Source organism: Vulpes lagopus, chromosome 10 (genome assembly GCF_018345385.1).
Source record: "Vulpes lagopus strain Blue_001 chromosome 10, ASM1834538v1, whole genome shotgun sequence".
Classification (NCBI taxonomy): domain Eukaryota; kingdom Metazoa; phylum Chordata; class Mammalia; order Carnivora; family Canidae; genus Vulpes; species Vulpes lagopus.
Window position 1 is genome coordinate 8,073,456 of NC_054833.1, and position 26,467 is coordinate 8,099,922.

General features: G+C 41.2%; 1 long non-coding RNA gene across 1 annotated transcript in view; it reads left to right on the forward strand.

Annotated features, from left to right (window-relative positions):
* LOC121500520 overlaps positions 1-26,467 on the forward strand; it is a 49,071-nt gene that overhangs the window by 21,731 nt on the left and 873 nt on the right. The window contains exon 3 of the long non-coding RNA XR_005990403.1: positions 21,488-21,549. This is a non-coding gene — a long non-coding RNA (uncharacterized LOC121500520). The remainder of the gene's footprint in view (positions 1-21,487; positions 21,550-26,467) is intronic.

The following is a 26,467-nucleotide window of genomic DNA, read 5'->3' on the forward strand; positions in this document are numbered from 1 at the left end:
CTCAGAACCACACAGGAAGGGCATTCTAGGAAATGAAGTTCCAGCTTATCCAAGGTGACTTATCGTAAACTCATGAGTATTTAACAGAGAGAACAGAGAAATTCTATAGGAAAGTTATCTCTCTACCCTGTATTATTATCTGTATACCAAAAAAGAATGTCTTGCAAAGATTTATTTTAGAAAGAAATATGGTTAAGGTTGTATAATATTTTTAATAGCTTTTAAAGAATACATTGCCTGAAATCTTTTAGCTTTCAACCTTGTATATCGTGCTTCCTCATTGATGGATGGCGCTCAAAATATCAAAAACTATAGTGAAATAAATACTTCCAGGTCAAATTTTCATGTGGGTGATTCTGAGTAGACTGTATTACATGCTCCAAGACATCTCTTCTTCTAGGGGCCTCCTACATAAAGAAACATGATTTCTCAAGGTTGGACATGTCTCTTTCATATACTATAATTTTACAGAATCACCAGTTTTTAAAAGATGAGGAAAGAAGATATTTTTTCTAAGTTCTAATTAATCAAGCAAAAAAGGAGACACACTGGTTGAATGTATTTTCCATCAATTTTAAACTAGAAAATAAATATGTTTTCAATGTAAATATGCAACAAATAAAAATTTCCCATATTATGCTAGGTCAGTTTTTGCTGACTTGTGAGAAATATTGAGCACTATTTGTGAGTACCGTCTACTGAATTTATTCAGTATATATTCCCATTGGAGGAGAGTGATGGTTCTAGGTACAGTATGGTGATTGACAAATACAATTTTTCTGGCTCAGCCATTCTGAGAGCATTTTGCACCCCAGAGACAAAATTACTGTGTAACTAAGCTTTCTGTAATGCTTTGTGGCTAAAGCAGCATTTTCTAGGCCCGCTACTAATTATAATAGAAGAAATACACCTTATTTTACAAAAGCAAAGAGACAGCTCTCTCTCGTTCAGCTCCCTAATGCTAAGTTGCGGTGATGTCTGACTCATCACGACCTTGGAGCTTTTGGAGTGAGGTTTATCAGCTACAGTGGTGATAACCGTCTAGCTTCTTCTCACCTACCCAAACATGCTGATGGCATTTCAGACAGTGAGGGAAGCATCCTGGTGCAGCCCAGCCCTCTTGGGAGACTCCTGTAGCCCAAGGCAGCAGAGCCCTGACTTGGCCCACCAGAGCTAGGCACAGACTGATGCATGACTCACAGACCCCTAGGAGATCCCTAGAAACACATTAGGAAATATCTATAAAGAGGATACCATTAAATATCACCTTCCTTAAGGAAAGGAAAGCTCAGAGGCACTGAGATCTGCGGATAAATTTAGTCATGGGTTGGTGATGTTTTAGATCTTTCGTTCCATTTCTAGTCTTCTGCATCTTGTTTCAGGAGCCATGAGTATGTATCCCCCTCAGCACATGCTGTTCCTATCCTGTGCTGCCAGGGTAGAGCAGAGCTGTCTTCTACCTGTGCTTACAAGAGTGTGAAAGCACAGATAGATTGCCACGGTGGGCAGACTCACTTGTGTGAAGGTATCTTGGGTCAAATTCAAAAGCACTCTCCTTTTAGGTTGTGCATACATGAGTTGTTCCTAATGTGATGCAAGTTGCTCACCCAAACAGAAGCTGAGCAACTCTTTGTCTTCCTTCTTGATGTTGGCAGGTTACTTCTGGGTCATCTCAGATGCAGTGATTAGTCACAAAGTCATGGTCATCACTACTCCCAGGAGGCTTTGGGGGGGCTTTGTGTAAGTAAGAATCTTGACTGCCCACACTGATATTTAAGAATCCCCCTGGATTTCATCTCACCCTCTCCCAAAGTTAGAAATGACATATCTAAACATCCCTAAAGTCTCATTTTCTCCATGAAATCTTTCACCATGAATAATTCTCAATTCCAGTGACTCTAATCACTTAATGAACCCTCTTATCTTTTTTTGCTGTTTCACCTTCTGAATTCCTTATGGGGCGAGCCAACATAAAGTGCTCCTTGATGGGATGTTTGAATGGAAACAGATGCAGACTCAGGTTTGCACGCCAACACAGGAAAGTAGCATCCACACTTGTTACGATCCAATTCGAAAATTTCAGTTAATTAATTTTGGCCTAAATAATTCCAACAATGTGGAAAATTCATTATGCAGTTTATCAGAAGAGATACATATGCTACTCCTTAGGAATAGTCCTAAAAAAAAAAAAAAAAAGGAACATTCCTTAAAATTTTCGTTTTTCTCTGAAGTATTAAATCTCAGAGTAACCTTTCCTATCTTTACACTAGAATGCAAATAGAAGAACACTATGGCAGATTAGAGCTAAAGTACTTATCCAGAACAGACGTTTTTGAATCTTTATAAGATTGTGTGTAATTCCCAGTGGAATTAATTTTTTTCATGGTTTTGTACGAAATTAGATGAAAGCATCGTTTGAAAGTGAAGGTGATCCTAGATCTGGAAAGCCGTGCCTAGATTTATGGCATTGGGATAGTTCTTATAAAATTTGTTTTAGATGATATGTTATTTTAATGTTATTGTAGGTGATTTAATGTTATTGTAAAGGATTTAAGAGTAGGAATTCTTGTTGGGTTGTTAGATATTCCCAAATATCAGGACTCTTGGGTGGCTCAGTGGTTGAGTGTCTGCCTTTGACTCAGGGCAGGATCCCAGCGTTCTGGGATGGATTCCCACTCTGGGCCCCCCATAGGGAGCCTGCTTCTCTCTCTGCCTATGTCTCTGCCACTCTCTCTGTGTCTCTCATGAGTAAATACATGAAATATTTTTTTTAAAGATATTTCCAAATATCTGTACTGAGTGGTTGGATTTTTGTATAATAGGTCTGTATAAAGCAGGGAACTCTTTCTCTTTCTCTCTCTCTCTCTCTCTAACACACACACACCCACACAAACACACACATACACATTGCCTCAGTGTGCACATATTCACTCTGCACTTGGCCCAAACCATACAAGCAAGAGAAGCTGAAATGACACGTTCCTGAGGAGAATTATAAGTTTATAATCATTGTGGATGTGGTTTCCATGGATTTTTTTGTATTTTCTACCTTGATGAGGGAAGAAGGGAGGATGTTAGACAAATTTGAGAAAATTCAATACAGCTTTTATAAAATTACAATCCATGAAAAAGAAAACAAGGAGTCAGTATGTTTACTATGAAGACAGTGATCACAGGTAAATCCCCATGGGGACGATGGAAACCAACCTGAGACCTGGTTGGGGGGTGGGGGGAAAGGCAGCACAGAGCAGATGCTTGATAAGAAGGAAAGAGAAGTCTGGAGTAAGAAGGCATCAAAGGATAATGTAAATATATTGATTCTTTGCAGGAGAGACTCACATCCTATCAATTACAAATAAGCATGCTAAAGAAAAAGGATCAAGGATGGTGGTCTATACCTGTTATTCCCCAGATAACCTGCTTGCGAGACAAAGGCTCTCCAAATATCAAATGACTTCATTTCCATAAAAGTTATTACACTTTATTTTTAAATACTTATATCATATGATAAGGCTCAATTTTTTCCATGAAGAAATAAATGTCTTCAAAAGTGTTCTGATGTGATTTCCAAAGTCTGTGTTGGGTTTTTCATTTCAGTTAAAAATGGGGGATTTCTGGAAAGTAAAAAAAAAAAAAAATGCTAGTGATAATATAGCACATATTCACACATTCTAATTACCAAATTATTCCCTTCGTTGCCACTGAATAGACTGGAACTTATTTTTCCCATTGATATTGGTTTCAAATAGAAAACTTCAGGCAGTATTGCTCAACATGGGCTAATGGGCTTTTAAAACACATAATTCATGAGTACCCGGGAAGGGAACTTTGACCTCTGTGAGGAGGGATTTGCAGATGGCAATATTGTGATCGAAGATATTTCATGTGTTTGTGTTGTTTAAATATAATGATGATACAGGGCAAGGGTGGTCTATAGCAATGCAATAGTCTCAGTGGCAATTCATGTTCCTTAGCATATGCTATACTCTCTTCCCGTCCCTACCCTCTCCCCTGATAATCATGTGTCTGGGCAAGACACACCACAGTCCCTCCTGGGGCTGGACCTTGATGAGTAGTGACAGAGGGCCGAGGGGAGGCTGGGATTTAGGACTGGACAAGTGTGAGGTCAGGAGAAACGGCGGGTAAAGGACAAAGCTGATAAGCAGCCGTGACAACAGGTGACAGTGATGAGCACTCAGCTGTGCCTGTATGGGGAACAGAAGGCATCTGGCACTATTCTTTGAACGACCTCTCTGCTTTAATCTCCCTAATGGAATTTCCACATGCCTATGTGCAGCTTTCTCCCTAAATTCATGCTGTTGGAATAGCCTTGTTTGGATTTCCTTCTCCTCCCATTTTCCTACTGCCAGATGATGATTTTCATTACCTGCCCCTAACTCACCTCTGAGATCCTGGATTGACCCCAAGGATCCCATTCCCCACCCAAGAACCTCTCATCCTATACTCAAAGCATCCCTCTTGTGCACATTTGTCTCATTTTCCTGTGCCAGGCTGGCTGAGAAGTCTGCACTTACAAAAATATTATGATAAGGCTAAGAGGTGAATCAGCTCTCAAGAAGACAATTAGATGAGTATCAAGGAGACAGAAAGGGCCAAGTCAAGGCAATTAGACAGAGAACACCCCGCACAAGTCAGGAGTTAGGCAATCTACACATTCTGAGGTTAGGAACATGATAGGAGAGTATAAGCATTCTTCAGCAAACATTTATTAAACATTTACAGTGTTCCAGGCAACTTGATTATCAAGTCTGATCAGTTAATGATTGTTTATATGCTTTTTGCAAGGGCAGGAATTAATTCAGGGCATTAACAATCCAAAGCCCAACTATGCAGACAGGTAGTATAAGCATGCCTGCATGAAGAAGAAATGCTAATTAGATTAAGGGAATAGTCTAGAAGTAGCCTTAGGACTGCAATTCCTCACTTCTGACCTACAAAGCAAGGCTGGCTACATTGAGCACAGTATGGATGGACTCAGGGATCTGTACCTTTAAAAGGTACATTCCAAGTGGTTCTGATGTGCAGCCAAATTTTGAATTACTGATTTAGCAAACCATATTGATTCATACAACAGACATTTGTTAAACATTTGCTACAACTTTACATGCAAGGATGAATTAGAAAAGAATCCTGTTCCCAATGTACTTTATAGTCTAATAATACACAAACGTCTTTAAAGTAGGCTGAAATTTAAATGGCGTAAAATAGATATAGATATAATTGAGAAAAAGAAGAATTTACTGATGAAGTTTCTGGGAAAGCATTAGATGGTAGAAAGGGCATTTGAGCTGGAGTTTGAAAAATGATTCACATTGAAGTTATTTTAATACAAGGACAATCCATGTGTACTTTAAAAAAAAAGATTGTATTTATTTATTTATTGATGAGGGACACACAGAGAGAGGCAGAGACAAAGGCAGGGGGAGAAGCAGAAAACCTGATGCGAGACTCGATCCCAGGACTCCAGTATCACGACCTAAGCTAAAGGCAGATGCTCAACCACTGAGCCACACAGGCATCCCCCAAGCATACTTTTTTGAAAAAGATTTTTTATTATTTGGCAGGGAGAGAGAGCACAAGTTGGGGGAGTAACAAGCAGAGGAAGAGGGAGAAACAGGCTCCCTGATGAGCAGGGAGCCCAATGTGGGGCTCGATCCCATGCTCTGGGATCATGACCTAAGCTGAAGGCAGATGATTAACCAACTGAGCCACCCAGGTGCCCTAACGTGTACTTTTGCAAGTTTATATAATACATACATTCACACACAGAATAGCTCCCTGATCCACAGATAACCCACATGTATACATAGGTGTGTATTTCCAGACTCTCCCTTAATATAAATATGAGTATAGATATAAACATAGGTATAATTTAGAAGATGCATACATAATTGGATATGTTTAGTTTTACGAAAACAGAACCAACTTGTATCAGATGGTTTATGACTTAATTTTTTTCCAGCAAGCATACATGGATTTCATTCATGATCTGTGGCATCGTTTTTTTTTGTTGCCTGAATACTAACTTGTAGATAGATGTATGATGATTTATTCAATTAATCCTATAATGTTGGTAATTTGGGGTTGTTGTCTTTTTCTTTTCTGTTATGTTTTATGCTGAAACAAAATCCTTAAAATGAATTCATTTCCTTGATGATAAATGTCTAGAAGTGGAATTTTTAAGTCAATGCATGTGCATATTTTTAACAGATCTGTAGAAGGCTGAGCTATATCCCAGGGGTGGAATAATGTAAACAGTAGCCAAGGCATAGGAAAGTCTGGGCCACTAGGGATAGAGTATAATGGGTATGATGTTTTGCCTGAAGGACCTAGGGTAAAAGGGGATGTCCTGGTCCATTCCAGCTGCTATAACAAGAATACCAAAAGCTGAGTGGCTGACAAACAGCAGACTTTTATTTGTCACCGTTCTGGAGGCTGGGAGGTCCAGGATCAATGCGCCCACAGCAGATTAAGTAGCTGGTGAAAGGCCCCTCCTGGGTTCCTAGCTGGCAGCTCCCAGTGTCCTCACCTAGTGGAAGGGACAAGAGAGCTTTCTGGGGTCTCTTTCATAGGGCACTAATCCTGTTCATGAGGGCTCTACCCTCATGACCTGATCACCTCCCAAAGGCCCCATCTCCAAATATCATGTCATTGAAGGTTCAAATTTCAACACACACATTATGAGGTGGGGGGTTGGGAGGAGAAACATTTAGTCTGAAGTTTATTTACTCCCCTGAGTAACAAAAGATAAAGAAGTATGGCTGAAAAGTTGGGCTAGGACCAGAATTTGCAGTCTTCAATGGTTGATCAAAGAATGTAGGCATATCAGCATTCGGTGTTCAGTGGCTTTTAATCTGAGATGATGGATAGTCTCTGCACATTCCCTTCCCTCAGAATGGCTAAGGACTTGGGATAATTCCAGAGTTTTTGACACTATTGCTTCAATGCTTTATATTGTGGAAAAGTCTCGTAAATGCTTTAGGTAAACAAGACTATCGAGCTTTCATAAACTATCAATGCTTGACTAAATGGCCTCAAATAGTGGCTGCTCTCAACATGACAGTGAGGTACTCATGTCCAGGAAGTCAGCAGAAAGTGGCTGTCATTCCACTAGTCCTTCTACTTCCAGCTCAACCTCCATGGCGGGCTGACAGTGACTTACTTCAATGGAAAAAGGAACTCCCCATCGTGTTCTTCTTTTCTCATGTGCCCTGAAAGAGCCTTCCAAAAATGGCAGCACCAGAAAGCTTCTTAAACTATAACAGGAAGGAAAAGGAAGATCCATGGGGATGGTTAGAGTGGCCGTTTTCATCTGGGAAGAAGTTTCATTATCCTTCTTGTAATGTCCTCTCACACTGGGAAGTCATTATTATTCTGGCATTCCTCCTGACGTTTTTATGACTTTGTTTTAATACATGGTTCATTATTTGTTTTGGAACAGCCCTCAAAACAATGCCCCCAAATGCCACTTTAGTGTCACCAATGAGATGCTTCCTCACTCATGCCCTCAATCCTTACTTCCCTACTTTGATCTTGGATGAGGGTAGAAAACTCTGTGAGAGCCCTTGAGGACCATGACGTTGACATGCCTCTTCTTTGGACGGTTAGGCAAATTATCTCTGCATAGAGATTTGTATTGTGCCCACCCCCCACCCCCACTCTCCATAGGGGAAAAATAGGATGTTTCCCCCTCAACTTAAAAAAAAAAAAAAGACTGTTAAATTCAATTAAGTAATAACTACCAGAGGCAGAAGCAGGCCACTAAAAGGCATTTCTTTCTCTCTGAGTGCTTTTCCTTTCCAGCAGCAGAAGGGCTTCTGTGCAGCTAAGAGTCACATGTTTGATTGACTCGCTCCCAAGCTGATGTTCACACTGCTGTATTCATCTTGCTCCGATGACTGTGACATGCCACCCGGACGCGGCGAGGCTGACAGGGGATGTGAGGGAGACCAGACAGATGACAACGTCTCCGTTCTTCAGAGCCAATGCAGGATGATCTGTCACCTGATGATAGGCCACAGCCTGTCATTTATTTACTTACAGCTTTAATGTGGGTAAAATGAGCAGGAGAGGGGGGAAATGTGACAAGAGGGAAAGAGAAAGTGAGTGGTTACAGGCAAGAAAAATCTGACAGACCCTTTTCGGCATCAAAATATCAACAAGAGCTATTTCATACCTCTCAATGGGCATGCCAACCCAGGAGCCAATTATGAGCAGCATTCTGGGCAAGAAATCAGGTTTGCAAAGCAGGAGTGGGGTTAGCCATTTAGTCCGCGGGAGTGGGGTGGGCAAACCACACGGCCTCTTGATTATATTAAGTGCTTTGAATTTCTCGCACATTTAATTTCTGCAATATTCAGTGATCGTTTTAGCAAGCATGTTTGCTTCTTAGTTTTTTTTCATCCGTTCACATTTTACAGGATAACTTTTATGTGCTCTGGAAATCACTATCCAAGTGTCCTTTTGGCTTTTTTAAAGGCTGCTGGAAATCTGGTCTTGAAGACAAAACTTTTGAAAGCCATTGACCTGGATGTTTTCTGAGATGTCATCCCAGTTACAGGAAAGAAATGCCTGAAAGTAGGGTGGAAAACAAAAATAGATATTTGAACTATTAAGTCTGTTCTGCAGGAATTCTGCAGAAGCCTACCAAAATGGTGACTATTCATATTTTAAGAAAATATGGTGAACCAAGACGTTTGTCTTCTCCTGTATCTAAATGAATAAAATATTCCTGAGTGAAACATTTAATGAACGAAGAATTTAGTGAACAGAACATGCATAAATGTTTACATTTTTTACAAATGTGTAAATATTGTATACAAGGACAGATCTGAGCCATGGTAACAGTTTCTGAAAGGCATCTAGAGTTTGGACATTCTTTTCTTATTTTGCAGCACCAGGGCTTATTTTGTCACATGGCACTTGGCAGGAAGGCCCCAGGAATTTCCCACACACGGATAACCTTGAGCTGAGGGTGTGAAGTGTACAAGGAGAATGTGACTAGAAGTCCACCTTCACATGCCCCAAGACCACAAAGCATTCACAGACCATTGCTAACAATGGACTTGATGAAGCCCAGGTATGGGGTCCAGCATTGTGTCCATAAAATCCACCCTGCAAAAATAGCAAGGACCTGACATATTTCCTAGGGAACATCGCCTCTGGAAAATCATAACTGTAACCCGGAGGAGTCAGAGCCCAACAACCCAAGACTGAGTGTTCTGGCTCTTTGCATGCTTTTCCAAATGCCTCTCTCGACGTGTCTAGGTTTGCTGTGCATTCTCTGTAGATTAAAGAAATTATCCTCCTTTTAGGTTCTCAAGATTTGTAGCATCAAGGCAACCACTCAGCAGGCAGCCCGAGATAGAAAAAGTTTACACCTTCGCCCAGTGAAGGCAAAAATCTCTAAGGAAGCTAGGCGAATAAATGTGACTTTCCAGAGTGTGGAATATTGCATTTTTTATAGCATGTGTCTGCTTTGGGAGAGGGAATAGTTTCTGTGGATGCTGAGAAGTTTGTTGGAGAAGATTAGACACCATTCACTCTGTGGGTCCATTAGCACATCTTCCCTAAATGTCTCCTCTACTCTTAGACATTCGTGCGCTTTGCCATTTCAGGCTCTAAGCTGTGATCAGAAAAGAGGAGGTTTTGCCACGGTTCCATGTGGGGGCCCCTTACTGAATTTAGCAATCTGAGGTGCACTGGATCTGTCACTTCTCCTAGATCTGTTGCCCAAGGAAGGGAGATACTACCGTGGCCCCCGATGATCCAAGGGTCCTCTGAAATACATGACTCTCACCAGCACTTTCTGTGCTGTTTCTGGAGCTGGTGGTGTGCTCAATTCCTGGCATGTATAATTTGGCCTATTCTGGCAAATTAGCCAAGTAGTGAAGTAGAGTCAGTTGAACTCAGAGCTGTTTGATATTTTCAACGCACCTTTGGAGGTTTCATTTTGTATTGGCCAAGATGCCTCATTTTTTTCTCCTGAAGAATTTCAGGAGGGAAGAGAATTTTGTCCGCTTTCCTGTATTTGGCAGCATGTCTCTAATGCTTAAAAGGGCCAAATTACCTGTCCTTGTTTTCTTGCCTTGGCAGCAGAATGTGATGAATCCTATAACCTCGCTCAGGACTTAGCTGGATACTGTTTGCGTTGGATTTATGTGGACACAGGTGGTGCCCTAAGGGCCCAGGCCTTTATGGGGAACACCTGTGTCCATTTCTTTTGCCTGCATTATTGCTGGGTATGACATTTGTGAGGTGGGGCCTTAAGTTGTATTTGCAAGATCAGCGAGGTGAAGAGTGTTAAACATTATGATTTTATTACAGCTAAGCTTTATTGTTCTTCTCAAGAGCCCCTCATGGTTCTGTAGCCTTTTTGTGTCTCTAGATGTTAGATATTGCTAATAATGGTGACATGGGAGGAATCAGAACCAGAGGGAAGAAGAGCAGAAGATGTCTGGAGCTGACCCCTACCTAAAAAATCTCCATGCCAACACCCCTATATACTAGTAAATGTTTTCTAATTTATGAAATATTTCAGTCCCTAGATTACACACTACAGGGTAACCTATAAGCATTTTAATAAGATAAGAGTTATGTGAAAAAATTATTTTTTTGTTTGTTCTTCCCTCGAATACTCAGGACCTCCCTGTGCTATGTGGAGCCCTCTGTAAATTCCTTGAACCATCGCCCTGATCTCAATCCCTTTAATATGTAAATGGATTGTTTTTCGGTTTTTGTTTTAATTTATATCCTCTTTCCTTTTATAAACTGAAACCGTGCTTTCCCATTTCCTGTCTTTCACATTCTTTTTGCAGCAAAGGTGAAAAGTGAAAGTAATTTCCATCCATTGAGACCTCTTCCCCTGAGACCATAAGCTATATCCAAATGTTCAATGTATAATTTTTATCAGTAACATTTTTATTCTTTTCCCAGCTAGGTTGCTGGTTTCTTTTTTTTTTTTTTTTTAAGATTTTATTTATTTATTCATGAGAGACACAGGAAGGGAGAGAGAGAGAGAGAGAGAGAGAGAGAGAGAGAGAGAGGCAGAGACACAGGCAGAGGGAGAAGCAGGCTCCATGCAGGGAGCCCGATGTGGGACTCAATCCCGGGTCTCCAGGATTATGCCCTGGGCTGAAGGCGGCGCTAAACAGCTGAGCCACCCGGGCTGCCCAGGTTGCTGGTTTCTTCCAGCATCAGTTTATTTTCATGAAAAGCTCTGAACACAAAATTATATCGTGTAATAATAGATGAGAGGCTAGACCAAGTCATATATTTGTAAGTGAATATTGTTTCCCTATAAAACCTGTGAGCAGGGATAATATTTAAGATATTTATTCTATCTAACAGCCAAGCACTGATTAGTGAGTGCAGGTTGACTATAAACAACTGGCACAGCCTGACCAATGCCACCCCCCGAAGTTCCCCCATACATCTCAAGGTGGGAATGCAGGAAAGGTGGTCTCCTTGGTACATAGGAGGCAGGAAGGCACATTGCTCTCCATATTAGTTTCCTAGAGCTGCTATAACAAATAACCACAAACGAGGTGGTTTAAAACAAAAGACATTTATTCTCTTGCCGTTATGGAGGTTAGAAGTCCAAAATCAAGGTGTCATCGGGGCCATGCTCCCTCTGAAGCCTCTAGGGCAGGATCCTTGTGTCTTCCAGGTTCTGGTGGTTCCTGGCATCCCAGGCTTGTGCCATATCACTCCTGTCTCCGTCTCTACCCTCACATGATCCTCTCTCCTGTGTGTCCCTGTGTCTTCTCTTCTCCTTCAAAAGACACCAGTCATTGGTTCTGTGAACACCCACAATGATGATTTCATCTCAAGATCTATACTCTGCAAAGATCCTATTTCCAAATAAGGAAATATTCTGAGATCCTGAGTGGACATAATTCAACCCACTACACTCTCACTCACTTTCACTGCTTCTTGGATGATATAAATGGCAGAGGATTCTCAGATGGCAGGTAAATCTTTTCAGTGATTTTCTCCCTGAGCAGCATGGTGGGAGATGTGTTCATTTTTTAGTTTTGTATCGATTCATCTATCAACTTAGTGGTTTCTCCATTTAGTAAAGGTGAATGCAGAGTTTTGAAACACTTTCCACAGTGCTTAGAATTTAAAATGGTAATTCTCTGATAAATGCTCAGAATTATTTTCCTATTTATCTTTCTCACTGGATCCTCTCAGCAGCCGAGTCAAGGAGGTGGAGTGGATCTGAGTCCTGGCTTCAGCAAGCAGGATGCCGAGGTCCAGAAGGGCTGATTTTTGCCAATTTTCCCTCCATTAGCAACTGACAGAACAGTGCTGGGGGTTCTCTGTCTAGATTATATTTTTTCCCATTCCTTCAAGAAACAGCCTGATTTTCACAATTTTTTCTTGTCACAGTCCTCAAGGAAGCCCCTTCCTTCATTTCCATATACAGATTTTCATTTGATTTAGAGATTTAAAGATGTAGTGATAGCTTAGCCATTATGGCTTTGCAGACAGCCTGAACTGTGTTGCGTCCAGGTTTTGCCAGCTTTGTAACACTGGGTGTGTTATGTAACCTTTCTGAGCCTCAGTTCTCTCATCTAAATGGAGGGAATAATAATGATCTTGTGGGGAGATAATGAGGAAAATTAATTTAATACATTTAAAGCATCTAGCAAAGTGCCTCGAAAATAGAGGTATATTTTCTTATAGCCCAGAAGAAAGAGCAGATAGTATGAGGAATCCAGGTGTGTGTTGGGTCTGCAGAACCAGCTGCATGATCTTGGGCAAATATCAGACATTAGTTCTCATTTTCACCATGTATGAAATGATGGGAGTCTCCACATACATTCAGTTCCATGATTGATGACAGAAGACTGGGAGAAAACTGCAAACTGAAGAGTCTCCAGTTTCTCTCGTTTACTGAGGGCAATTCACACTTCATGTGAAACTTCAAGTTCCATTTATGAAACTTCTAAATACAGCATGAGGAGCAGAGAATTGCTATAAGAGGCCTAGAGAATTGTTGGTGTTGCTTCCATGTGTTGGATAAAGAAGTGACAAATGAAGCATGTCTTGTACAATTGACCCTTGACCAAGTTGAGGGTTAGAGGCACTGACCTCCCCGGCCCCTGGACAGTCAAGGATCCACTTACAATTTTTGACTCTTCAAAAACTTAACTACAAATAGCCTACTGTTGACGAGAAGCCTTACCAAGAACATAAACAGTCAATAAACACATATTTTTTATGTCATATGTATTACATACTGTGTTCTTACGGTAAAGCCAGCTAGAAATAAGGAAATGTTATTCAGAAATTCATAAGGAGGAAAAATACACTTACAGTGCTGGGCTGTAAAAAACCCCACATATAAGTGGACCTGCACAGTTCAAACCTGTGTCATTCAATGGCCAGCTGTCTATGTAAGGTTGAACAGGGACCATCCTTTTTTAAAAAAATTACCATAGGGGCATCTGCGTGGCTCAGTGGTTGAGCGTCTACCTTTGGCTCAGGGCGTGATCCCAGGGTCCTGGGATCGAGTCCCACATCGGGCTCCCTGCAGGGAGTCTGCTTCTCTCTCTGCCTATGTCTCTGCCTCTCTCTCTCTCTCACGAATAAATAAATAAATAAAATCGTTTAAAAAAGATTTACTTTTATTTTCCATTTTTGCAAAAGATAATTGAGCAAGACTGCCATTCCTTGGAGCAGTTTGAAGGCAACATGGGAATTTAAAATGTCAGTGTTTCCAAAGGAATTGAGAGGCATAGGATGATGTGAGGGTCCAAATAAATAAAAATAGCTGTTTAGGATTCCATCTACTAAAAATGTGTGTCTTGCTTTAAAGTATTTTTTTTTTCCACAGCAGTTCCACACAGGCAGAGCAGAGTTTGAAACTTCTTAACTACCAGTTTCCATGACCTCAAAGCCAAAATTTTCTGGTTGCCTCCTACCCGCATGTTGCTCCTTGGATAAGCATCCCAAGGAAGCAAAGGAACCAAGAGCAGATAGAGACATCAGGCCTTTCTTGTTCAGATGAATGCATTACATTCTTTTGTCCAGAAATGTAGACATTTGTGAGAAAAAAAATCTACTGGGGGATAGCCCTGTCCACCACTGAGATCCTTCATGTAGTTGGCAGATGACGATCTTCTAAGCCTTTTGCAAAAACAGAACAAAACAAAACAAAACAACCTGAACACTTAAAGTATTATTTACACAGGGTCGTTCTAAGTCCTGGTACCACCGGGATCTTTTTGTGTTCTATTCTGTGTCTCTTAAGGGTTTGGGGCCAGTTTCTAGACTTCTTTCTTGTTGGGACACACTTTGTCTTATGTTTGGCATTTTTTTTCTTTTAAAAATTCAAACCAGAGCGATGTGGACCCTTTCCTGGAATTTGTTCTATCAAAAATCAGAGCATGGTATAGCATCTTTTGTTAGGAAAGCACTCTTGCTTCTTGCTTAACCCAGAATAGACAGGAAGCAATGCACGAGCATGCTTTAGTAGCTTGCTTTAGTGTCAGCATTCTTGCTATCTTGATGATTCCGTTCGGTTGCCAGCACCTGCTGGTGACGTTCCGTGTGACAGCTCCAGGCTCCTGGGAGAACAAGGAATAGATGCAGTCTCCACCTTCAACCAGGTTACCATCTATGGACAGGGTCATATAGACAAAGTATCTACTGAGAGGCAAGAAGCTTCTGTTCCAACTCAGAGTTTTATCCCAGATTGATGAAAGACAAGGCCATAAAACTCCATCCTCTTTGTTTTCTTTGTTCACAAAATAAGTCAATGTGATTAGGCCAGGAAATGACTTCTGCTCAATTATCCTATATTGGTTGAGTGATAAAGTCTAATGTTGGTGTCCTCGCAGCCCAGTTTGATTTTTCTGGGGTGGTGATATTCGGTGTGCCTCAGGGGAACTAGAAAGGAGAAAGGCAGGCAGGAATGAAGGCAAAGAACAAGAATTAAAATCTGAGCACCATACTCAACTTTTCTGTATTTTTCTAGTCCAGGGAGTAGAAAGAATGAACCAAGTCAGCACGAACTCCCAGTTTCTCAAAGCAGGCTCTTTGAATGCTCTGCCTTTGAAAGTTCAATCAAGAAAATCTCTTCTCTGCCTTCCCATCTTCACTGATTAGATTCAGTAACTGCGGTGGGTGAAATGTTGCTCTCCAGGCTTCGATCTAGAAACAGATGCCCTTTTGCAAGCTCCTCCACCGTGAATTTACATGTTCACAAAGTGGAAACGGTGTCTTAAAACCAGGGATCCTCTTTGATACTTGCTCACTGTCGGGCAGTGAGTAAAGAAGCATCCATACAAGGACGGCATCTCAGTGGCGGCATTCCCACAAGACATACTGTGACTTCACAGTGGTTCACAGGGTGTTTCAAAAGCCTTGGCTTACTTTGAGGCTGTTATTAACTTCAGAAGTTAAATGTATTGCTTTATCATAATCTTTTGAAACAGTAATCATTTATGTTCCTTTTATAAGTATGTAATCTTGTGAATCTGGTATCATTTTTAATTTTTTCCTCAGTCTGTACCATTTCCACAAAAGAGACTGGAAAGAAATTAAAATGTAAAAAAAATCTAAAAATTCCCCAAACTGCCTATGTGTAGATCAAAGGTAACCATAACTATTGTGAAGAGTGTACTTTGTGAGTTTGTAGCATTTCTGCTTCTGAAGTCATTAAAGCTTGAAATTGCACCCAGACTTCTGGGAGAGCCTGTGACAGGTGGTGGATCATTTTGGAACTCAGAGTGTCACTAATTTTTAAAATATTGGAATCAAAATTTATTTATTTTTATGATTTTATTTATTTATTCATGAGAGGCACGGAGAGAGGCCGAGATACAGGCAGAGGGAGAAGTAGGCTTCCTGTAGGGATCCCAACATGAGACTCAATCCCACGATCCTGGGATCACGTCCTGAGTCAAAGGCAGATGTTCAACCACTGAGCCACCCAGGTGCCCTAGAATCAAAATTAAAAAAAAAAAAAAAGAATAGAAAACATGCAATTTCAATACAATGACTACAACCTTTGAGTTCAAAACTGAATAAAATTGGCATCAGAAGACTTCTATGGCTGCTCGAAAATCAGTTGACTTGCTCACACAGATTCTGTAATTATGAAGTACAACCAGCAATATGTTTTGAAATTCAGAGCGAGGCCATAGACCTCTATCAGTTCTGGAGGTTAGTTGGAGCTCCTCTTAGAGAGGAGGGGTGGTGAGGGATGTAGGGGTGTCGGGGGATCAGAGTGCTCCATCACTTTGTGAAGCACCCCTAAGGAGCCACACCCCGGAGTTCTCTTGATGTAGCTTCTACTCAGAATACAACGTAGACTTAGTCACTGCTAAGTTTTCATTGTAGGCATAATGGATATAAAATATGAGACGATACAAGCAAGTCTTCCATTTCCTTCTAGAAATGAAGGAGTTACATTCTCCCATCCTGTCTGACATTTGGTTTACAGAGGGCAGTGAACTGCTCAGGAGGGAGGCATCTGGCTAAGAGCGGCACTGTGTATCTATAGAATAGACTAAAGTGTGTTCCTAATCTATTTGCTTTGAGAACAAACATTTTCCCTGAAGTTAAGTCTGTGTAGCTAGAGGTGCAGTGTGGGCATGGGAAGTGGGGCACCATGCCTGGCCATGTCCATCAGAAACCCTGCCCTTTAAGGAAGCCTGGCCTTCTGGCAGGCCAGTCACTCTTTAGCCCGTCCTTGTGTCCTCCCTTCGCCCTACGTGGGAATTATTATTACTCATTCCCTCCTGTGCTCCTCACCCCCTTTGTGGTAATTCACAGACTCACTGCATACCCAGACTCGCTGCCTTGCCCAGTTCTGAACTTTGGTTCAGTTGGGTGCTGGGTGCATCTTTGCCAACACAACCCCGATTGAGCTGGTACAAAAAAATGCAAATGATTTTGTAATGTGCAATGCCCTTGGCTCTTCGGTACATTTTAGTTAAGGTTGTGCACTATAAACGAGCTGGTTGTCAGAGTTTACTGGCCTTGACACAACTGATGGAAACAGATCCAAACGTTGGGACACCACTTACAGAACTAATTATGCTGCCCTTTGAGCTGTACTTTACCTTTCATGGTTTACAGTGAAACAGTAGTCCCTTTTAATGATCAAGGGATAGAGGGCTTCATATGACTTGTTGTAAAAGCAATTATTTGAGGTGACAGCAACTCTGATTTCAGCTTCATCTAAGGGTGTCCTTTCTTTCTTTTTCTTTTTTTAAAGATTGTGTTTATTTATTCATGACAGACACAGCATGAGAGGCAGAGACATAGGCAGAGGGAGAAGCAGGTTCCCTCTGGGGAGCCTGATGTGGGACTGGATCCCAGGAACCTGGGATCATGCCCTTGGCCGAAGACAGATAGATGCTCAACCACTGGGCCACCCAGATATCCCTAAGGGTGTTCTTTCTAAAAATTCAAATTATCCAATGTTGGAATGGAGCTTTCTGGTAGGTAGTAAGCACCCCATCCCTGGAAGTGTTCAAGCACAGACTACATGGCCACGTGTCACAAACTCTCTAGAGGCTCTTCCCAATCTCAAGGTCTCTGTACCAAGTCTCAGACTAACAAGATTGCAGTGATTCTGATTACGGAGGCTCACCATTCACTTCCAGCTTTAATTCGTTTGGTCAACTCTCTCTCTTTCCATGATTTACTTGGGCATTTGCCAAGCAACAGCACTTTTTATGTGGTTCTGCCCTTTTTATTTTATGGCGACAGTGACTCAGAAATAGGCGACGGCCAGAAGTAGGGAAAGCAGGGAGGTACTGAGGCTCAGTCCTCAGCCACGCAGCCCAGCTTTGGTGCAGCGGGCGTTTTGACATGAGCGAGGTCCCTCAATCCAAAACCTTAGGCTGCTTATCTGACAGTTTTAAAGCATAACCAGTACCTACCTCCCCGGGCTGCTGAAAAGGTGAAGAAAACAGCTATGGAGGATTTAGTGCAAGGCACTTCTAGTGAAAACAATTATGAAGATTCAGTATTTGTTGGCCGTGGTGGTTTTGATTACTCACCTGGGTTGTCTGTTTTCAATTAGTCAGCAGATCTGTCACTCGTCTGCCACAGATGGATGATGGATTTGATTTTGAGACTTTTGCTAATTATTAGCATTAAAAAAAAGATGAGTAAGTATAATCATCATTGCGATTTCCATCCTTTTACCTAGAGTATCTTCATTTCTGTAATTCTCTTAATGAAGTTATTTTTAAGAATGGCTTTATTTATTTATTTTAAGATTTTATGTATTTATTCATGAGAGACAAAGATAGAGAAGCAGAGACACAGGCAGAGGGAGAAGCAGGCTCCCCAAGGGGAGCCCAATGCGGGACTCGATCCCAGGACCCCGGGATCATGACCTGAGCCAAAGGCAGACATCCCATGTCTTTAAATAAAGTTTGAATTTGCCACTTTTTAAGAGGATAGCCAGTTTAAAGGTCTTTAAACAGCTCCTAATTTCAGTGTGCCTCCCCTAAATTCCAATTTTAAAAGCCTGTGTTCCCTACAGTCTCCCATTCTTACCATTGTCATTGGGAAGCTTGTTCTATTTATCTGTCCAAGAATGTTTGGACTTAAACATTTTTCAGATTTTTGTTTTGTTTACAGAGCGCTGATTCACACAAAAGTGGTAGCTGCCGTCTAACATATGAATTATGCTTGTGCGTGCGGCTCTCCTTTCCCATTGAGACAGAAACGATCCCAGGGAGCGAAGAGCAAAGATAAGCTGAGAATAGAGTTGCGATCTTAGTTTGTGCAGGTGCTGTTTTGTTAACGTCCTGGTGCACGGGCATTGTATTTTTTGCACACACAGTAATAGTCAATTTTTTTTTTAAGAACATGCATTGCAGTGTTCAGCTCATTACAAGTCATGACAAAGCCCTATTGGAACCAAAGAGAGGACTTATGCTCTTTATATACTAAGAAGCTGTTCCCATTGTAACTCAAAGAATTTTAGTTCAGGAAATATCAACTGGCAATTTGCTTTGTGGGTTGTTTACAGACCAGCCACTTTTGCCTTACATTTCTTATGTGCAGTACTGAGACAGTCTCACCCTTTGAGATTAGTCTCCTCAAATGTGTTTTAAAGATAAAAATCACACTAGGCCCCAACTGGATCTTTATGTCACGAAACTGCCCCTTATTCCTCTCTTCCTCTCTTCCTCCAATTCAGAGCTAAAACAAACCACTTCATAAGAACCTCATAAATTTTTCCCTCTGTGCACTTCAGTTAAAAGACCCTCCTGTGCTGTGCATTCCGCTCTGTGGGGACCCTGTGTCACAATCCGCTTGTTGGGAGATTAAAGTGGAATATTCGCAGCTCACAGATAGCCTGATGTGTCCCTGTAATGCATCTAGCGGGCCTTCTGAGTGCACTCACTTTCAAAAGGCTAAGGGGAAAGGGACATTTTATCACAATACATAATACATTCAAATTTCGATACAGTTTGTAGAATCAAAAGTAATTATACCTTCCACAGATAAATGGCTTGGGAGCTTTCTCTGAGGCCACCGCCACATTAGAAACTGTTAAGCTCTCTTTTTTGGCATGGAGTAATTCAGTCTCTTCTTCCAATCAGAAAATCTCTAACTTGATTTGTCAATAGTGAATATGATTTCTTGATCTTTTAAAACATTACAGTTGACAAAACATGAGAGACACCTGACTCTGGGAAAAGAACAAGGGGTAGTGGTAGGGGAGGTGGGCGGCGGGTTGGGGTGACTGGGTGATGGGCATTGAGGGGGGCACTTGGCAGATGAGCACTGGGTGTTATGCTATATGGTGGCAAATTGAACTCCAATAAAAAGAAATTTAAAAACAAAACAAAACAAACATTACAGTATATGCAGTTCTTTTCTGGGCTCCTCTGTCTTCTCCCCTATTTTGGAGCTCAGTCTTGTCCTCAGCTAAGCTGCTTTGTACCTGTTCACTTTGAGCGACAGCTTAGTTTTCTCTCATTATCATTCTTCAATAACAATTCACATCCTTTACCAAGTAATCTTTGCCAAGAATCCACAAAACGGTGGAGTAGGTATCAAGGGCAGGAGAAACTTTAAGAAATCACCTGCATTTAGTGGTGGCCCCTACTTTTTATAGAATAGGAATCTGAAATTCATCCAAGAGCACACATTTGCAATGTGCTATATTTTATCTAGTCTCTGACACCAAAGATTTATAAAATATACCATTGCTTCATGGAACCATAAGACCGAAAAAGAAACATTGCTGATTTAAATTATGAATTCACTTTGCCAGTGAAACACATCCGGATCTCAGAGAGATTGCAAGTGTCAGACTACTGCATGAACACAAACATATCTCTCATTTGCGGAATGTATAATTTGTACTCTTGTTTTTCATAAATAGAACAAATATTGTGGGGAATAGGCACATGTCTCCTTCTAAAGAGAAATCAAGATAGCTGTTGAGGTTGGGGAGAGGGCAGCCCCCAGAAGAGGAAAGGGAAGATGGGAGTACCAAGATTTAAAACATTCTTCGGCTAGAGGCTGTCCTAAAATTAGAAACTGAGGGGGGCACTTGACAGGATGAGCACTGGGTGATATGCTATATGTTGGCAAATTGAACTCCAATAAAAAAAATAATTAAAAAAAAAAGAAACCTATTACTTATGCCCCTGCGAGGCACAAGTTTCCAATATCCTCATCTGATTACAGATATTTCTTTCTCTGCAGCTTGTTGGTTCTTTTTTTCTTATTTTTTTCTTTCTTCCTCTCCTCCTCCTTCTACTTCTTCTATTTTGCAAGGCACTACCTAAATGATAGCCATTGTGCGAAGCTCCTAAGCCTTTAAGACAGCCACACGGGTGGCTGCTCCTGTGTTCCCCACTGCTGATAGCTATGCCCTTAACCACTTGGGAGAGGAGTGCGTCTGGGAGCTGTCTTTTCTGCCCCCTCAGGGCTTGACTTGATTGTCTCTAGCAAACCAGAGCCACCTCTGGGGCTCTGGAGAGTGATGCTAGCTTCTTCTCAGGGAATAGCTGGATCCTTGGCCTAAGAACGACAGATACTTATTAGAAATAAACAGGATGAGAACCTCAAAACTAATGATATGGCTGCTTTAGAAAAAAGTTATTTATTTATTTGACAGAAGGAGAGAAAACATAAGCAGGGGGAGCAGGCAGGCAGAGGGAGACCTCAGAGGGTCTCCGCTGAGCAGAGAGCCCGATGCGGGGCTCAATCCCAGAGCCCTGAGATCATGACAGGAGCCAAAGACAGATGTTAACCAACTGAGCCACCCAGGTGCCCCTGGCTTTTGTTTTGAAGTATGTACCCAATGGCAAAGTCTGAGTGTAAAATAAAAACAATGTGATCATTTGCACTTGATCCTTCCTCCCTAGACCATGTGTTGTCTGTAGGTACAGCCTTTGAGGAGATCTGGTATTTGTCTTTCAGGTGCTATTTGATTACTAACTTGCTTTAAAATTTTTCTTTCCTTATATAGATGATGACTTTTGCCGGAGATGAAATGTAACGTTCCAGTCTCCAATGAAAAGGAAAGATGTGGTATGTGTGTCAACACAAGTCTCAGAAATCTCCAGCATTTAGTTAACGTCTTGCTTTTGTTACTCAATATTTTTCATTCTATTCAAAATACCACAAAATTAAGATAATAGATTCACGAAACTGATTCAGAGATATTAATTACTTCTTAGCTTGTTTCCAGACTTATTACAATTCATTACTTTCTCCTGATGTGGTTAATGTTGTCATACTTTGGAGCTGGTATGCTGTGCCATTATCAATTTTTATAAAGCTCCACTTACACGATTATATCACTTTGATTTTTAAAATGTCTTCATTTATTTCCTGGAAGTTATTGAGCTGACATAAAAAAAAAAGAGCCATTCTCTAATGGGAGTGAATTTTCATAAGCTATTTCCATCAAATCTCATCCTCAGATGCCGCATTTGGCCCCGTGTCAGGCATTCGATTTCTTTGTTGGCGTTGTTTTTCTTATATGAGTGTTTGCAGGTAATCCTCGTGCCAGTTAACGGTCTAATAAATTATATTGAGTGCATTACAGATTGTAATATATTATACGTATTGTTGATTGTTTTCCAACCAAAATCTGAGACAATAGAAGCAAAGTCTATAGATCACAAAGCAAAAAAAAAAAAAAGAAAAAAAGAACTGGACGGTTTTCCTATTACACTGTGAGGCAATCGCTGCATAATCTCTACCAAAAGATCCCCTTGGGCAATGGAATTTAATCTCTTTGGAGGGACATCCACAGGATTGTCAGCTCCCTCCTTGCTCTGAGCTGCGTTGGTTGGCCAGTTTGCTGGCTGCTTGTCTGTTGACTCTCAGGTCCGTTCCCAGGCATCTGTGTTCTTTTACAAGCAGGGTGGAAGTCTGCAAACTTTATTTAACAGACTCCCTTACCACGCGGCTTCCTTCTGTTCTTCTAGCAGGAGGCCTTAGCAGGAGATTGGAAGGTGGGAATAAGAGAGAGGACATTTTCTCTCCTTTTTTTGCTTCAGGCGGCTCTTCTGGTGGCAGCAGCCAAAGAATGAGCTTAATCCCCTGGTCTTGGAGAGAAGTGGCAGTGGCAGTGGCTTCTCCAGCAGCGGGAGATTATCCAGCAGGTGCCACAGCAGTGACCATGGGTCTTGGATAGTACTTTTTCTTTTCCTCCTGCCAGTGGAGTGGAAATGCTGTCTTGTATATTCAAACCCTCCTGCCTTACTCCTTTAACCTCTCCAATATTTAGTGACCAATTTCCTGCCCTGTTAGCTCCATTTGAAATTCTTAAAGTTGTTTCTGTTTTCCTGACTGAGCCCTGACCAGTGAATTTTGTGAAACCATGAAGAATCTGAGAATACAGATGGGAAATACCCAAATGGGGACTCACGGGACTTTGATCGTGCATACAGGTCTCAATGAGCAAATATTATTAAACTTCCATTGGCAACATGTCGTACTAAGTTCTAACAAGGAACAGAGAGTATAAGAGTATAAAGATTGTATATTCAGGCTACAGAGGCTGCTAATTTATGATGCAAGAATTTTGTTCAGACTCTAGTCATTTATCTTTATTCTGTTCATATAAACAGATGGTAAAAATAAACAGCTGACATGTCTCATCTCTTCCCTATTAGCCTGGCACTCCGGTTACGGTCCCTCCCCATTTCCCACCATCTTATTCCATCAAATACATTAAAACTCGTGAAAAGCAGGACTCTGATGACACGAAGCCCCTTCCTACTTCCCTCATTGTACTGTAGCTGCAGATTCTGGAAAGCTATCTTTTCTGGTCATCTCTGTTCTATTAGAAGAATCCCAAATAGATAAGGCATCCATCACTCCAATCTGTTATGGAAATTTTTGTAACATCTCTATTTCAAGTATGACTTTTTATTGCAACTCCTCCCTTGGGTTGAAGGTGGTGGTTATATGAGTCACAGGCACACAGTGTACTCAAAACACTCTCCCCCTAGACTGGCTCTTTGCTTAAATGTCTCAGCGTGTTCTCCCTCAAGATGCCTTCTTACCAAAGAGCCTTATTAGATCTTACCTTGTCCCTCCCACATCCCCACCAAACCAAATGTGTCGGCATCCTGTAGTGAGTTCAACCTAGGCCCAAGCTGGACCCTTAGCTACATAAAATATTCTCCATTCATCAAAGAGTTCAAGTTTCCATGGCATTGTCTGTGCCTATGTTGGGCACCATTGTTTGCGATTTGGATCAATTGATTTCTCTGTGCCTGAATTTCCTTACCATGTTTTTTTTTTAAGATTTTATTTATTGATTCATCACACACACACACACACACACACACACAGGCAGAGACATAGGCAGAGGGAGAAGTAGGCTCCATGCCGGGAGCCTGATGTGGGACTCGATTCCAGGACCCTGGGATCAAGACCTGAGCTAAAGGCAGATGCTTAACCACTGAGCCACCCAGGCATCCCTCCTTACCATGTTTAAAAGAACAAAGACAAGAACAAGGAGAAATATCCGTGGAATGGTGCCAGTCCACTCCTATTAGCGTTTGATTTCAAAATACTTTCTGTAAATACTTGCTACATAAATGCTTTAATTAATGATAATAAAATTCCTTTCACGGTTTTGCTTCAATAACATGGAGTCTCAATGCCCCGTGGTCCCATTTCCTCATCTGTTTCTTCGAAGTCACCTAATATCATAGTGGCATGGGATTCAAGCCCCTTTAGTGTTAATTTAAGTAAACAATTATTTTGACTAACCTTGCAAGCTTCTAGCTCTTTTAATTTGCAAACCAAGGTTAAAGAGATTCTTACTAAAAGTCACGTCAAGGAATGTTTAAAAGTAAAACACCCTCAGCTTTTTTAAAGATTATATAGTACTAAGTAAAGTTTAACTAAGAAAGATTAATATTAAGTAATGAACGTGTACTGTCCATGTACTCTCTCCTGTGCTGATTATTCAGGAATCATTCTTTGCTGTTAACTAAAGTGTGCCTGTGTGTTTGTGTGTGTTGTGGGTTAAAGTCCCATTTTTTATGTCATTCACTCATGTGTGCCAGTGGGGACTTTTGAGGGATCACAATGCAGGGATCAGAGAAAGTGGAAAAGACACTCATATTTTCAACCATTTTATTGTTGCTTTTGTGCCTGCAAATGCAGCCTGTATAGTAGCACAGGGCTTGAGGGTGAGGCTCACTGCAATACCTTTCTCTTCTATTTTAAGTCCGTCTCAGGGTTAATCATTTCCTCCTAGGAGGTGATGCTATAATAAAGATAATTAAATTGAAATTTAATATAGTGGGGCTTGCACTATAGCTTTATATCAGTTGAGGGTTCTGAGAGAAACCAGCACTGTGAGGGTGGAGTGTATGCTATGTAATTAACAATTATGTTTGTCAGGTTTATGAAACAGAAAATTAATAACACGGAGACTGTGAAACAGTGAACAAAGCTGAAATTCTGCATTAAGGTGACTGGGCTGTCATTTACCCTTGTAGCAATGGGTGTCTTTCTCTTTTGGTGATAGAACATTGGATCGTGTTGATTTACTCATATGTAATTCCTCTCACTCTTAGCCTTGGTTTTTGTTTTTGGTTTTGTTTTCCTCCAAAGAGCAGTGATTCTCAATCTTGGCTATGCATCACTTGAGGGAGTTTTTAAAAAATCCTCATACCCAGGCTCACCCCAGACCAATCAAAGCAAAACCTCTGGGGGTTAGCCCCAGGCACTGGTATTTTGAAAAATTCTCCAGGGGATCCAAAGTGTTTGGATCACATTCATCTGTGTTTAGTGTGTCCTGTTTCTCTAGAGGAAGGTTTTAGGTTAAAAGAAAAAAGGGAAGAAAAGAATAGGAATGAATTATTGCATATAATTAAGTGTTCAAGGACTGTATTCACTTTGACAAAAAGTGGCAGAGGCATTATTAAGACCGAATGACCCTTGCTAATGTTTAGATACCTGTGCTTCCTGGGAGAGAAGCTCTGAGAGATCTCAACCCCTCCCTACCCTTCACTCCCTGGCCCCCCAGAAGCCATGAGTGTTGGGGTTTTTTGTTTGTTTGTTTGTTTTTAAGATTTTATTTATTTATTTATTGGTAAGAGACACAGAGAGAGGCAGAGACAAAGGCAGAGGGAGAAGTAGGCTCCCTGCAGGGACTCGATCCCAGGACCCTGGGATCACAAGCTGAGCCAAAGGCAGATGTTCAACCACTGAGGCATCCAGGTGCCCAGCCATGAATGTTTTTAAGGTTTCTGAGTGAGGCCACAGAATCTCCCAAATTATTGTGGACAGATGCTGGCTCCTCCCTTGCTTCTCAGGTCTCGGGTAAACTCTCTGGCAGAATGAGGGGAAACATGGCCAGAGTGATAATCCCTTAACTGCGAAACAAACATGGATGCTTGGCAAATCCACATTTTAACCATGCCTTAGGGCGGAGAGGCAGCACATGGGGATCTCCTTGGAAAGTGAGTGCTTCTAACATCAAATTAGGCAATTCTTTTTTTTTTTTAAGATTTTATTTTTTTTATTCATGAGAGACACAGAAAGGCAGAGACATAGGAAGAGGGAGAAGCAATCTCCATGCAAGGAGCCTGATGTGGGACTTGATCCCAGGACCCTGGGATCATGACCTGAGCCAAAGGCAGATGTTCAACCACTGAGCCACCAACGCATCCCCAAATTAGGCAATTCTTGCCCTGAGGTGTAGGGTGAAAGGCTGATTTACACACACACACACACACATACACACACACATATGTAACACAGAAGTACAAAATAATCCTGGATAAATAGTTTTTCTTCATTGTTCTCTTTAAGAAGTTGTCCTCTAGAGAAGATTAGGAGTGAGTTTATTATTTATTTATGTGCCTAATTTTTCTGTGGTAAAAGATGTATTTTGAAGCTACTCTGCATGCTCTTATTGAGAATGTCTAAATTTGACAACAGTAAACTGTCTAAATATTCTTGCAAAGACTAA